Source organism: Homarus americanus, unplaced genomic scaffold, assembly GCF_018991925.1.
Source record: "Homarus americanus isolate GMGI-L3 unplaced genomic scaffold, GMGI_Hamer_2.0 scaffold21824, whole genome shotgun sequence".
NCBI classification, from domain to species: domain Eukaryota; kingdom Metazoa; phylum Arthropoda; class Malacostraca; order Decapoda; family Nephropidae; genus Homarus; species Homarus americanus.
The window spans coordinates 252501-264541 of NW_024728009.1; the positions used below are offsets into that span (position 1 = coordinate 252501).

General features: G+C 43.2%; 1 protein-coding gene across 1 annotated transcript in view; it reads right to left on the bottom strand.

Moving 5' to 3' along the window:
* LOC121865974 overlaps positions 1 to 11590 on the bottom strand; it is a 72925-nt gene extending 61335 nt beyond the window's left edge. Inside the window, exon 1 of the mRNA XM_042365541.1 lies at positions 10562 to 11590. The gene's annotated coding sequence lies outside the window, so the exon portion shown is untranslated. The remainder of the gene's footprint in view (positions 1 to 10561) is intronic.
* Between the last annotated feature and the right edge of the window lie 451 nt (positions 11591 to 12041).

A 12041-nucleotide genomic window follows, 5' to 3' on the forward strand; every position in this document is an offset into this window, starting at 1 on the left:
ACATTTAGAGCAGCATCATACATTTAGAACAGCATCATACATTTAGAGGAGCATCATACATTTAGAACAGCATCATACATTTAGAACAGCATCATACATTTAGAGCAGCATCATACATTTAGAGCAGCAACATACATTTAGAACAGTATCATACATTTAGAACAGCATCATACATTAAGAACAGCATCATACAATAGAACAGCATCATACATTTAGAGCAGCATCATACATTTAGAACAGCATCATACATTTAGAGCAGCATCATACATTTAGAGCAGCATCATACATTTTCCAAAGAGTTAAATATACCTGACAGTCAACACGAGAATAGCAGAGTGAGGAACAATGGGTCTATTATTTGGTTAAAAACTTCACCTTTTATAATTCGCCATTGTTAGCCTGGCTCAATCACACAGCAGGCTACAACATCCTCCTCCTTGTAACCCACTAGAGTATTCCTTGTACTCATCCACAACTACACGTAAGACTTTCTTGTAACCCATCCACTACTAAAACACCTCACATTCCATTCATCTCCACAAACAGCACACAACAAGTGGGAATTTAAACCGTAAACAAACTCAGCGTCTACCGTAGCTGATTAACTTTATGATATAATAACTTGTGTATGGAGTCCCCTCTGTGCTGAATAAGATCGTCTGTTTTTACCCCATAGTGAAGGAGTTAAGTTATATTTTAAGAGTTGAACTTCGCATTAATATCTTCTGTTCAAGTACTAACGAATATTAATTAGAATATTGTAACGATGCTGTGTCTTAAGCTCACAACACAAAAGACCAAGCGTTCTAATACATTTGGCTGAGTTTAGTATTATAGTATAACTGATTATATAGAACATTTATGCTATATTACCTGTTAAACTATGAGGGATTATACACTATAGCATGACTGGCTATATGGTAGAGTATAAGTAATTATATAGTAGCTAAAATACGAGTATAATATGGCTTAGTATGATTAATTATATATTAAACCATGACTAATTATATATTAAACCATGACAGATTATACGGTATACTATAATCAGTATAATTACATCATACTTCATCACAGAACATTATGAGTCACTAAGCCTTATAGAAATGTTACCAGGAAGTGATAAATAACTCCAAAATCTCTTAACCTGTTAATTATATCAACACCGGTGAGGGGAAAGGTATAGGGTGTGAGGGGTAGGTGTTAGGGTGTGAGGGGTAGGTGTGAGGGTGTGAGGGGTAGGTGTTAGGGTGTGAGGGGTAGGTGTTAGGGTGTGAGGGGTAGGTGTGAGGGTGTGAGGGTAGGTGTTAGGGTGTGAGGTAGGGTGTTAGGGTGTGAGGTGTTAGGGGTGTGAGGGTAGGTGTTAGGGTGTGAGGGTGTTAGGGTGTGAGGGTAGGTGTTAGGGTGTGAGGGTTGGTGTTGTGGTGTGAGGGTTGGTGTTAGGGGTGTGAGGGTGGGTGTTGGGTGAGGGGGTGGGTGTTGGGGTGTGAGGTAGGTGTTAGGGGTGTGAGGTGGTGTTAGGGTGTGAGGTGGGTGAGTGTGGTAGGTGTTAGGGTGTTAGGGTGTGAGGTGTAGGTGGGTGTTGGGGTGTGAGGGTGTGAGGTAGGTGTTGGTGTTAGGGTGTGTAGGGTAGGTGTTAGGTGTGAGGGGTGGGTGTTAGGGGTGTGAGGGGTGGGTGTTGGGGTGTGGGGTAGGTGTGGGGTGTGGGGTTGGGTGTTGGGGTGTGAGGGGGTGGGGTGTGTGGGGGTGTGGGGTAGGTGTTAGGGTGTGGGGTGGGTGTTAGGGTGTGAGGGGTAGGTGTGAGGGGTAGGTGTGAGGGGTAGATGTTAGGGTGTGAAAGGGTGTTTGTCTAGGGTGTGGAAGTATATAATTTGGTGTGTATTTAAGGCCTGATAGTTAGGCGCAGTTTACTGTCTCGTCTTCTTACACAAATTTACACATATTTCTTACACAAAGTTACAAATTTTTCTTACACAGGATTACATATTTTCCAGGAATTTGAGAGCTGTGTTCCCAATTCAATATCTTATTCTTACCATCTATAAAATAATTTGATGTCTTTTTCAGTTCTTGGTAAAATACTTTTCATTTCAGAGGCGTGTGATTATGGCCCTGATAATAATGGGAAGGCGGAGGTGGTATAGAGTGATTACCGAGTTTGTCTGTGTTCAACTCTAAGAAATTCGTCTAATATTTTTACAAGAATTAAATGTGGTGGATGATGGTGTGATGGATGATGGTGTGGTGGATGATGGTGTGGTGGATGATGGTGTGGTGGATGATGGTGTGGTGGATGATGGTGTGGTGGATGATGGTGTGGTGGATGATGTGGTGGATGATGGTGTGGTGGATGATGGTGTGATGGATGGTGTGGTGGATGATGGTGTGGTGGATGATGGTGTGGTGGATGATGGTGTGGTGGATGATGGTGTGGTGGATGATGGTGTGGTGGATGATGGTGTGGTTGATGGTGTGGTGGATGATGGTGTGGTTGATGGTGTGGTGATGATGATTGATGATGGTGTGATGGATGATGGTGATGTGGATGATGGTGTGATGGATGATGGTGGTGGATGATGGTGTGGTGGATGATGGTGTGGTTGATGGTGTGGTGGATGATGGTGTGGTTGATGGTGTGGTGGATGATGGTGTGGTTGATGGTGTGGTGGATGATGCTGTGATGTGATGATGGTGTGATGGATGATGGTGATGTGGATGATGGTGTGGTGGATGATGGTGTGGTTGATGGTGTAGTGGATGATGGTGTGGTGGATGATGGTGTGGTGGATGATGGTGTGGTTGATGGTGTGGTGGATGCTGTGTTCTGGTGTTTCATAGACTCTGGCATGATTCAGGTGTTTACAACTCTTCCGATCTACAATTATATTTTTATCTACTTCATCTTATAAATTCCAGTTCCTTTAGTTGATAAACACACACACACACACACACACACACACACACACACACACACACACACACTATATGCGTACAGTGTATAAGTGTATCTGGAGGGGAGGGGGAGAGGGGGCACCGCTACCAAACTTCTATCTGTGTGAGATAACACATACAGTACAGTACCGTAGGACTCCTAAACCACAAAGATAAACAGAACGATGTGTGAGGAAGGGAAAAAAATCCGATCATATAAAAGGTGATCCGAAGTATCAACAAAAACGACCAAAACGGCAGGAAAAAAAATGACTTGTCGTTGCAGGTAAACGACTTGGCTACCGCCGCGACAATTCCCCCTGTAAATATAATCCTTTTCCCCCGTATCTAAAAAAACGTTTTTTTTTTCTGTAAATTTAAGTGATTTGGTGAACAAGAGAAACAAGAGTCAGAGTTTTGGGTCAATTCACTTTTTTACCGACACACAATAAATACGGATACACACTAAATACGGTACCGATACACAATAAATACGGTACCGATACACAATAAATACGGTACCGATACACAATAAATACGGTACCGATACACAATAAATACGGTACCGATACACAATAAATACGGTACCGATACACAATAAATACGGTACCGATACACAATAAATACGGTACCGATACACACTAAATACGGTACCGATACACAATAAATACGGTACCGATACACAATAAATACGGTACCGATACACAATAAATACGGTACCGATACACAATAAATACGGTACCGATACACAATAAATACGGTACCGATACACAATAAATACGGTACCGATACATAATAAACGTGGCTTTTAAGTTCAGCTACTTCCCGAGTTGAGAATATTGATCTGATACTCACAGCATGAGTAGACGCGTTTGTTCTGTAAGTGGCACCAGATGACGTCTTTAGTAGAGGGGGAAGGGGTGGGTGTGTGTGTGTGTTGAAGATGGCGGTGAAGGGGCAGTATTTCTATTCAGTGGAAGAGGGACTGAGAAGGTTTAAAGAGAATGACTGGATGTGTAAATAGAATGACTGGATGTGTATGCAAAATGACTGGTCGTATTATTAGAATGACTGGATGTGTAAGGAGAATGACTGGTCATATTATTAGAATGACTGGATGTGTAAGGAGAATGACTGGTCGTATTATTAGAATGACTGGATGTGTAAGGAGAATGACTGGATGTGTAAGGAGAATGACTGGTCGTATTAGTACATGTACTTAAACTTAACTCACAACACTGGCATTTAAAGGTGAATGTGACACCGACCCGGAAATACAGAAGAACATCAATAAAGAACACAAACAAGAAAGAACACTAAAAGAACAGTACCACCAATGTACATGCAACCAGAGAACAAAATTACTGAACAAACTCAAAGAACATGTCCTCTAACATACCCACCCCCCCCCCCCCAAAAACAACAACAACAACAACAATAAATAATTCCAAGGTTCATTTTTCCTGTAATACGAACCTACAAGTGAACGTACTGTAGTTACTTCAGCTTGTCATCTTTATTCCGTAGCTTAAGTGAACCAGTTAAATGGCCTCTTACATTTCAACTTCAGGGTGGGTTGGGGGGGGAATTAATGCAGGGAGCCACTGGGAATCCGGACCATGGCAATAAGAGCTCATGTGAGTGTGTGATGTCAGGCCTTTGTTCTGCCACACACACCCACCTACCTACCCAACTCCACCTTAATTATTTCATTAATTTCGTGTAATTAAAAGTACAGTCTGGGTACAGTTATAAGTGTGAATCTGAGATGGTGAAGCAGTGTATGTTAATGATGATAATGGTAAAAGAGATAAACATACAGGTACAATGAATTATTATTACAGGTGTTACAGGTAAAGGTTGGAATGTGATGTAGTGTTAATATTTCTACAGGTACAGATTACAGGTGGGAAATAATTACAAAAATAATAATGCAGGTACCGGTACATACATTTACAGACATACCTACACTACAGACAGACGTATCTCAGGTGGATAACAACACACACACACACACACACACACACACACACACACACACACACACACACACTAAAAACGAGAACGTCAGACTGTAAGGCGGAGAAAAATGTCCGGAGGTGATTTTTGCATTAGTCAGGGTGAGGAAGAGGAAACTGATCCACTAAGTCATAGGTAAACGTTAGTGTCTTATCTGTCTGTGTGTGTGTGTGTGTGTGTGTGTGTGTGTGCGTGTGTGTGTGTGTGTGTCCTATGGCCGTCTTGAAGCAGGTACAGTATACATTTATGGGTGGTTAACTTTTTTTTTTTTTAGGTTTACCTGGATAAAGTTTACTGAGTTCTGATGTTCTTCCCGTTAACAGATTATTGTTGTTGCCGTTAACTTTGTCTTATAATGGTTTCTGTTGAGTAGATTATGATATAGGTCTCTTTTTTTTATCTCTCTCTCTTGCTCTACCGTTAACAGATTATGGCGACCCGCTTTCTCACTTCACCGTTAACAGATCTTTACATTTTCTCTCTCTCATTCTGACTTTAATTCAACTTTGACCTATATTTGAAATTCCCGTTAACAGAAAACACCGTTGATGTTATTTCCAAAATTTACTGTTAACAGATTGAAAATAATGTCTTTGGTTATTCTACTGTTAACAGATTGAAATAATGTCTTTGGTTATTCTACTGTTAATAGGTTATTGTTTGATTTTCCCGTTAACAGATTGTAACCTCTGATTCTCTCTCTGTGACAGAGTATAATACTGGATTCTGTTTTTTCATCCCGTTAACAGATTTCCTGTTGATATGTTACATCGCTGGTTTTACCCCGTTAACAGATAATCTATTCGTTTTCTTCCCGTTAACAGACTATAGAGTAGTATTTCCTTTCACTGTCACTGCCACACCTACACACCTGCCGCACCTACACACCTGTCGCACCTACACACCTATCGTACCTACATACCTGCCTCCATCTGCCTAAACCTGCCTCACACCTCGAGTTACCTGCCTCACACCTCGAGTTACCTGCCTCACACCTCGAGTTACCTGCCTCACACACCTGCTACCTCTCACATCGAGTTACCTGAAGTTTGCCTCACACCTCGAGTTACCTCACACCTCGAGTTACCTGCCCCACACCTCGAGTTACCTGCCTCACACCTCGAGTTACCTGCCTCACACCTCGAGTTACCTGCCTCACACCTCGTGTTACCTGCCTCACACCTCGAGTTACCTGCCTCACACCTCGAGTTACCTGCCTCACACCTCGTGTTACCTGCCTCACACCTCGAGTTACCTGCCTCACACCTCGAGTTACCTGCCTCACACCTCGAGTTACCTGGCTCACACCTCGAGTTACCTGCCTCACACCTCGAGTTACCTGCCCCACACCTTGATTTACCTGCCTTACACCTTGATTTACCTGAGTACAATGACTGTGTTCATCATTATCACAAATATAATGTTCCTTTTGTTTTTCTTATGATGTAGTTTACTTCAGAAGGTTATAAGCTCTTATGCGTCACTTAAGCTTCAGCTTGTACTCTAAACCAAGCTTATGCGTCACTTAAGCTGCATCTTGTACTATATAACATAAACACGCTCCTCAAACTCATCGAATATTTCTCATACTTCTCTAGCTATAAACTTGTATTTAAAACGCTTAAGTGACACCTGTAGTCCTTTTTCACCCTAAGCTGGCGAGACAAAAGCTTAAAACCTTTTCTCTCTTTCTCTCTCTACCATAAAGCGTGTGGGTAGTAAGGAAGAGTGTAGGCCTCTCTCTCTCTCTCTCTCTCTCTCTCCTTCACCGCCTCCTGGGGGTTAGGTAGCGTGCGCGTGTGAATCTTATTTAGACTGCCCTGGGCTTACCTCCGTCCGTGTAGCCCTGCCACGCCATATTCAATAGAAAACAAGTTGAGGTATTCATCTATAATGCCTCACCACTAGCCACACTGCTTGGTTTTTGTCTTCTTGTTTTTATATCATTTTTCTTTCATTTTATCTTTAATTTTTGGTGGTGTTTTCATTTCTGTCTGTAATTTTCTTTAATTTTTTTTTATAATTTTTTTTTTATTTTTTTCAATTATTTTTTATCCACTTTTGTTTTATATTAAATCGATTTCTGTTATAAATTATCGTTATTCATTATTCTATTTACGCTGTATTTAGATTTTTCTATATATTTACGTATTTTTTTGTTCCGTCAATTTGTGTTCGTTTCGGTGATCGCTTCCAGATAATCGCGTTTATTTTGTTTTATTCCTTTAGACATTTTAATCATTAAGTTTCGTTTTATCGTCACCTTAGGAATATATATTTCTTTATTTTTGTAGACGTTTATTTCATTTAGTTTCGTTATATAATTATCTTAGGAATAGAATGATCGCTTTTCTTTCTTTCATATGTTTATTTCATTCAGTTTCTTTCATAAATCTCAAAGGATTAAAGTTTAATAATTATATAGGGTTAAGGAAGCTCTCCACAGAACTACAGACGAGGAATAGTTTACAACCATTGTATAGCCTAAGAGTTGGGTCAGTTGTTCTGGTGTGTGTGTGTGTGTGTGTGTGTGTGTGTGTGTGTGTGTGTGTGTGTCACCAGGAGATATAGGTCATGGGTCACCAAGAGATATACTGTAGGTCGTAGGTCAACAGGAGATATGTCATGGGTCAACAGGAGAAAGGTCATGGGTCAACAGGAGATAGGTCATGGGTCACCATGAAAGAGGTCATGGGTCAACAGGAGAAAGGTCATAGGTCACCAGGAGATAGGTCATGGGTCACCATGAAAGAGGTCATGGGTCAACAGGAGAGAGGTCATGGGTCACCAGGAGATAGGCCATGGATCAACAAGAGATATAGGTCATATGTCAACAGGAGAAAGGTCATGGGTCAACAAGAGATATAGGTCATATGTCAACAGGAGAGAGGTCATGCGTCAACAAGAGATATAGGTCATAGGTCACCGGGAGACAGGTCATGGGTCACCGAGATATAGGTCATGGGTCACCAGGAAAGAAGTCATGGGTCACCAGGAAAAAGGTCATGGGATACCAAGAGAGAGGTCATAGGTCACCAGGATATAGGTCATGGGTCAACAATAGATATAGGTCATAGGTCACCAGGATATAGGTCATGGGTCACCAGGAGAGAGGTCATGGGTCACCAGGAGATAAGTCATGGGTCACCAGGAGAGGGGTACATGGAAGGCAATTTAAGAAGTATACATCTCTTTGGTAAGACTCTGAATTGTACGACTTTCAGAGACTCACCGATGTAAGACTGTACAGTACGACCTTCAGAGACTCATATAAGACTCTGGACCATCACCTTACCAAAGACAAATACAAGAATCGGTGACAAGTTTACAGTATATTATCTAAATTGAAAAAAAAAATAGAACGATTGTCGACATGTTACCTTGGGAGCAGACCACAGTCACTGAGGAGGAGGACCTAGTCGAGAGGAAGAGGACAGAAAGAGGGAAGAAGAAGAGGAGGGGGAGGAAGACGACGACACACCCGCCTTGAGATTCACCAGAGGAAGAAGAAGAATAAGAAGAAGAACACGACCATGTTACCTACGCAAGATTCTGTTTTAAAATGTAGGAAGGACGATGAGAGTGACGGCAGCACCTGACGTGATCGGTGAAGCAGTGGGTGAAGGGTGCGTGAGGGTTGTAAAGAAGGACCTGGTCTCTCCCCAGGGGGTGACCAGGAAACGGCCCAACACTTCCGCGATGAAGATGTCGAGTGAAATCACCAATTTGTGGCCAGGGAGGGGACACCACTACCGACTAACCTTTCTTTACTGCCACTAAATTTTACCCAGAATTTTTGTTAATGTTTTTACGCATGAGTGTGACTTGGGTATGAAGAAGCGCTCACGAGAGGGGGGAAGAGGGAAGGAGGGAGAAGAGGGAGGGAGAGAGAAGAAGGAAAATATAGGAGATACTGGATAGGATGAGAGAGAGAGAAAAAAGACAGAAAGAGAGAGAGGGGAAATAAAGAAAAGCGGATGAGAAAAAGTACGAGAATGGGAGGAATGCAAAATGAAGTGAGAGAGGCAAGTAAAAAACCGAGAGAGAGAGAGAGAGAGAGAGAGTGGAAAGACAGAAATAGTTACGGGGAACAAGAGAGTGTGTGTGTAAAAGAGACAGCAGAACCAGAGACAGATAGGAAGACAGAATAGGGAATGAGAGAAGAACGTGAAAGGGACAGGCAAAAGGAGCTGAAAAATAACAAAAATAGAAAGAGAGAGAGAGAGAGAGAGAGAGAGAGAGAGAGAGAGAGAGAGAGAGAAGAGAGAGAGAGAGAGAGAGAGAACACGTAGAACTCTGCCTCTTGACATTTTCCCTCCATCCAGACAAGTGACATTTACACAAAGTTGCATCAACAATTACAGTTTATTGATCCACGTGTTAAGTAGGTCATCAAGACAGCTGTTGCTACATGTTGCTTTGTATGACGCAGCTGATGTGGGCCAGTGATCTCTCTTGTACAGTACTATCTCTCTCTCTCACCCCACCCCTCTCCAAGCTCAAACAGAACACTTCGTATGCTGATGTTCTCTCGTTCTCCCTTCTACAGGCAGAGAGAGAGAGAGAGAGAGAGAGAGAGAGAGAGAGAGAGAGAGAGAGAGAGAGAGAGAGAGAGAGAGACTTTAGCTGATGTTCTCTCTCTCTCTCTCTCTCCTACAGGCCTAGAGCGAGAGAGACTTTATGTGACTGAATATTACCAAGACTAGAGGAGTCAAGTCTCACAACAAGCTTCGATAACTCCAGCGACAAAAATCAGATAACATAAAACATTTCCCATTAACGGTGAAAACAATCGTCGAGCTTAAATTTTACGGAAGGGATCCCTGGAATTGTATGGCCCTGGTTGGCCTCCCATAAACACTAGGGTCAGGATTCCTAAGGATTCTTAAGTTATTTTTTCCCCTTAAATGAGAATAAGATATCGCATCAAGGGACAGTTGGTTCATGCTATAACTTAGGGCCATCAATTTTGCGCCGTATTCTGAGCAAATTCTTTCTCACATCCCCAGCTAGGTTTTGATTTACAGTAAGAACATTAAATAATTCGTGGCCGGAGTCTCGATGTGCCTGCAGTAATCGCCACAAGATCGTTTCATCATACTGTAATTGTGGAGATGGTATCGACAGACATAAACATCTTTTATTATCTGTCACACTGCAGGACGCACCTGTGTCTCTCTGCCCAACGACCATTCCCGCTGATTTACCGACCGATCACTACACAAGAACTGCACTTGAGGGTTTTGTCGACTTGGTTCGATCGCGTATTTATGGAAAACGACGCCTCAGCTCACTATAGAGAGAACAGAGCGACGGACCGTGTGTGTAGCGCTCAGGTAAAGAAACACCAAACTCTAGTACACTCAAGACTTAATAAAACCATCCTTGAAACAGGTATCACAAAGCATACATTGACAGGGAAGCGTAGCGAGACTCCCACCAGCCCATTTTCTAGAACTTTTTCCTTAAAGCCAACTTTTACGGAGCTTCTGGCGAGTAATCAGGGAGAGACCGTCATTGAAGGCTTGGTTTAATTTCCGGGATTACAGGAGAGATTACATTAGGTATTAAGGGTGAATGTAACTTGTGCGAACCCCATCACTGACTCACTCACCTTGTCTCATGCAGAAGAGGGCCCCCCAGGGAGGACACAGCCAGGAAGGGCGCGGCTTGGGGCCCTCACCTTCATCACAGGCAGCGACTGACCTGGGGCCCACCACCACTGTCCATAACGCTCAATTGTTCCTGTTTTTTGTTTTTTTCTGATTTTCTGATCACTATGTTCGCTCAGATTAGTCTACGAGTTAAGTCTGTAACGATAATTACTTTAAGTTATGTATAATGCGAGTAACAATTATCCTTTAAAATTTAAATTATCCAGTTGGTCGTGGGCGGGGGCGGACAGCAGCCGTCACACACCAGCGCCAACAGTTTCTCAGACCAATAAATCACTCCAGAACCTGACGCCAGAATCTCGGGGGAAAAAATGCTCTAATCCAAGTCAGGCGCCGTCGTGCAAAACGATTTTCCATCCGTCAGGCGACTTGGTTTCCAGTTTTCATCTGTAGTGATTCATCAAGTCACCTCAGCTCATCAATTCCAATTCATCCGGATGTGGACCCGCACGTTGGTGTCGTGTCGGGCAGCAAAAATGTTGTGTTTTCTGTTGGGCAGGTTAGTGAGGGTGGACCCCCTCACCCCGTGAGAGGGTGGGGTGTGTGTATGCTATCTCACAGACTTGGAACAGTTCCTCCACTTTATTTATCATAGGAGTAATCTGTCTCCCAACCACCGCGCGCCGTCCACCTAGATTGCCTACTATTAATCAGGATTCTTCTTTGTTTTCTGTGTTAGTGGCGGTCACTTTGGGGAAGGGAATGTGATACGTTAAAGGTTCACTCGTGTCGCCAGATATTTTTTTCCGCGTTTCTTATTCTCTCTACGCTCTTCCTGGAAACAGTTTATAAGGAAAAGTCTTCACGGTTATGTAAGAAAAACTAGTAGCAAACATCTTGATGCTTTTCGGTGATGTTTTCCAGGTGTGGACGTGAGTTGGCGCGTAGTTGAGTGGTGGAGGAGTGGCGGTAGAGCGTAGGTGTGGGTCGGCGCGGCAGCAGCACTCACACACGTCCACCTTCCCGCACCTCACGAGGGCAACTGACGCGCGCCAACCCAGGGAGGTCACATTTCTCAGCCCCAGTGGCAGGCTGGGGAGATCTGCGTGACGCCTAAATGCCTCTTTTCCTCTACTACATCTTCTCTTGCCCCCTCTTTATTTTTGCACCCCCTCTCCTCCACTCGTACGTTTTCTCTTGCCCTTTGAAGGCCTTTCTGGATAATGATGTCCTTGATAGATAGTTACGAGGCAGGCGGGAGGAGGGGTGATACACTTATCTCCCAGCCGGAATGAGGATTGCATTGTGGGTCGCAGATACAAGGGACACGAGTCGAGGATAACCCTGCAACGATCATCCGCTTAATAGTTCGTCTCGTGGAGGGGAGAGAGTCGTAGCTCGTTTGTGCCTAGGACGAGCGAGAGAAGAGTCCTCAGTGATTATCATTTCCTTCCTGCAAAATAGCTAAGTCTTGCCCTC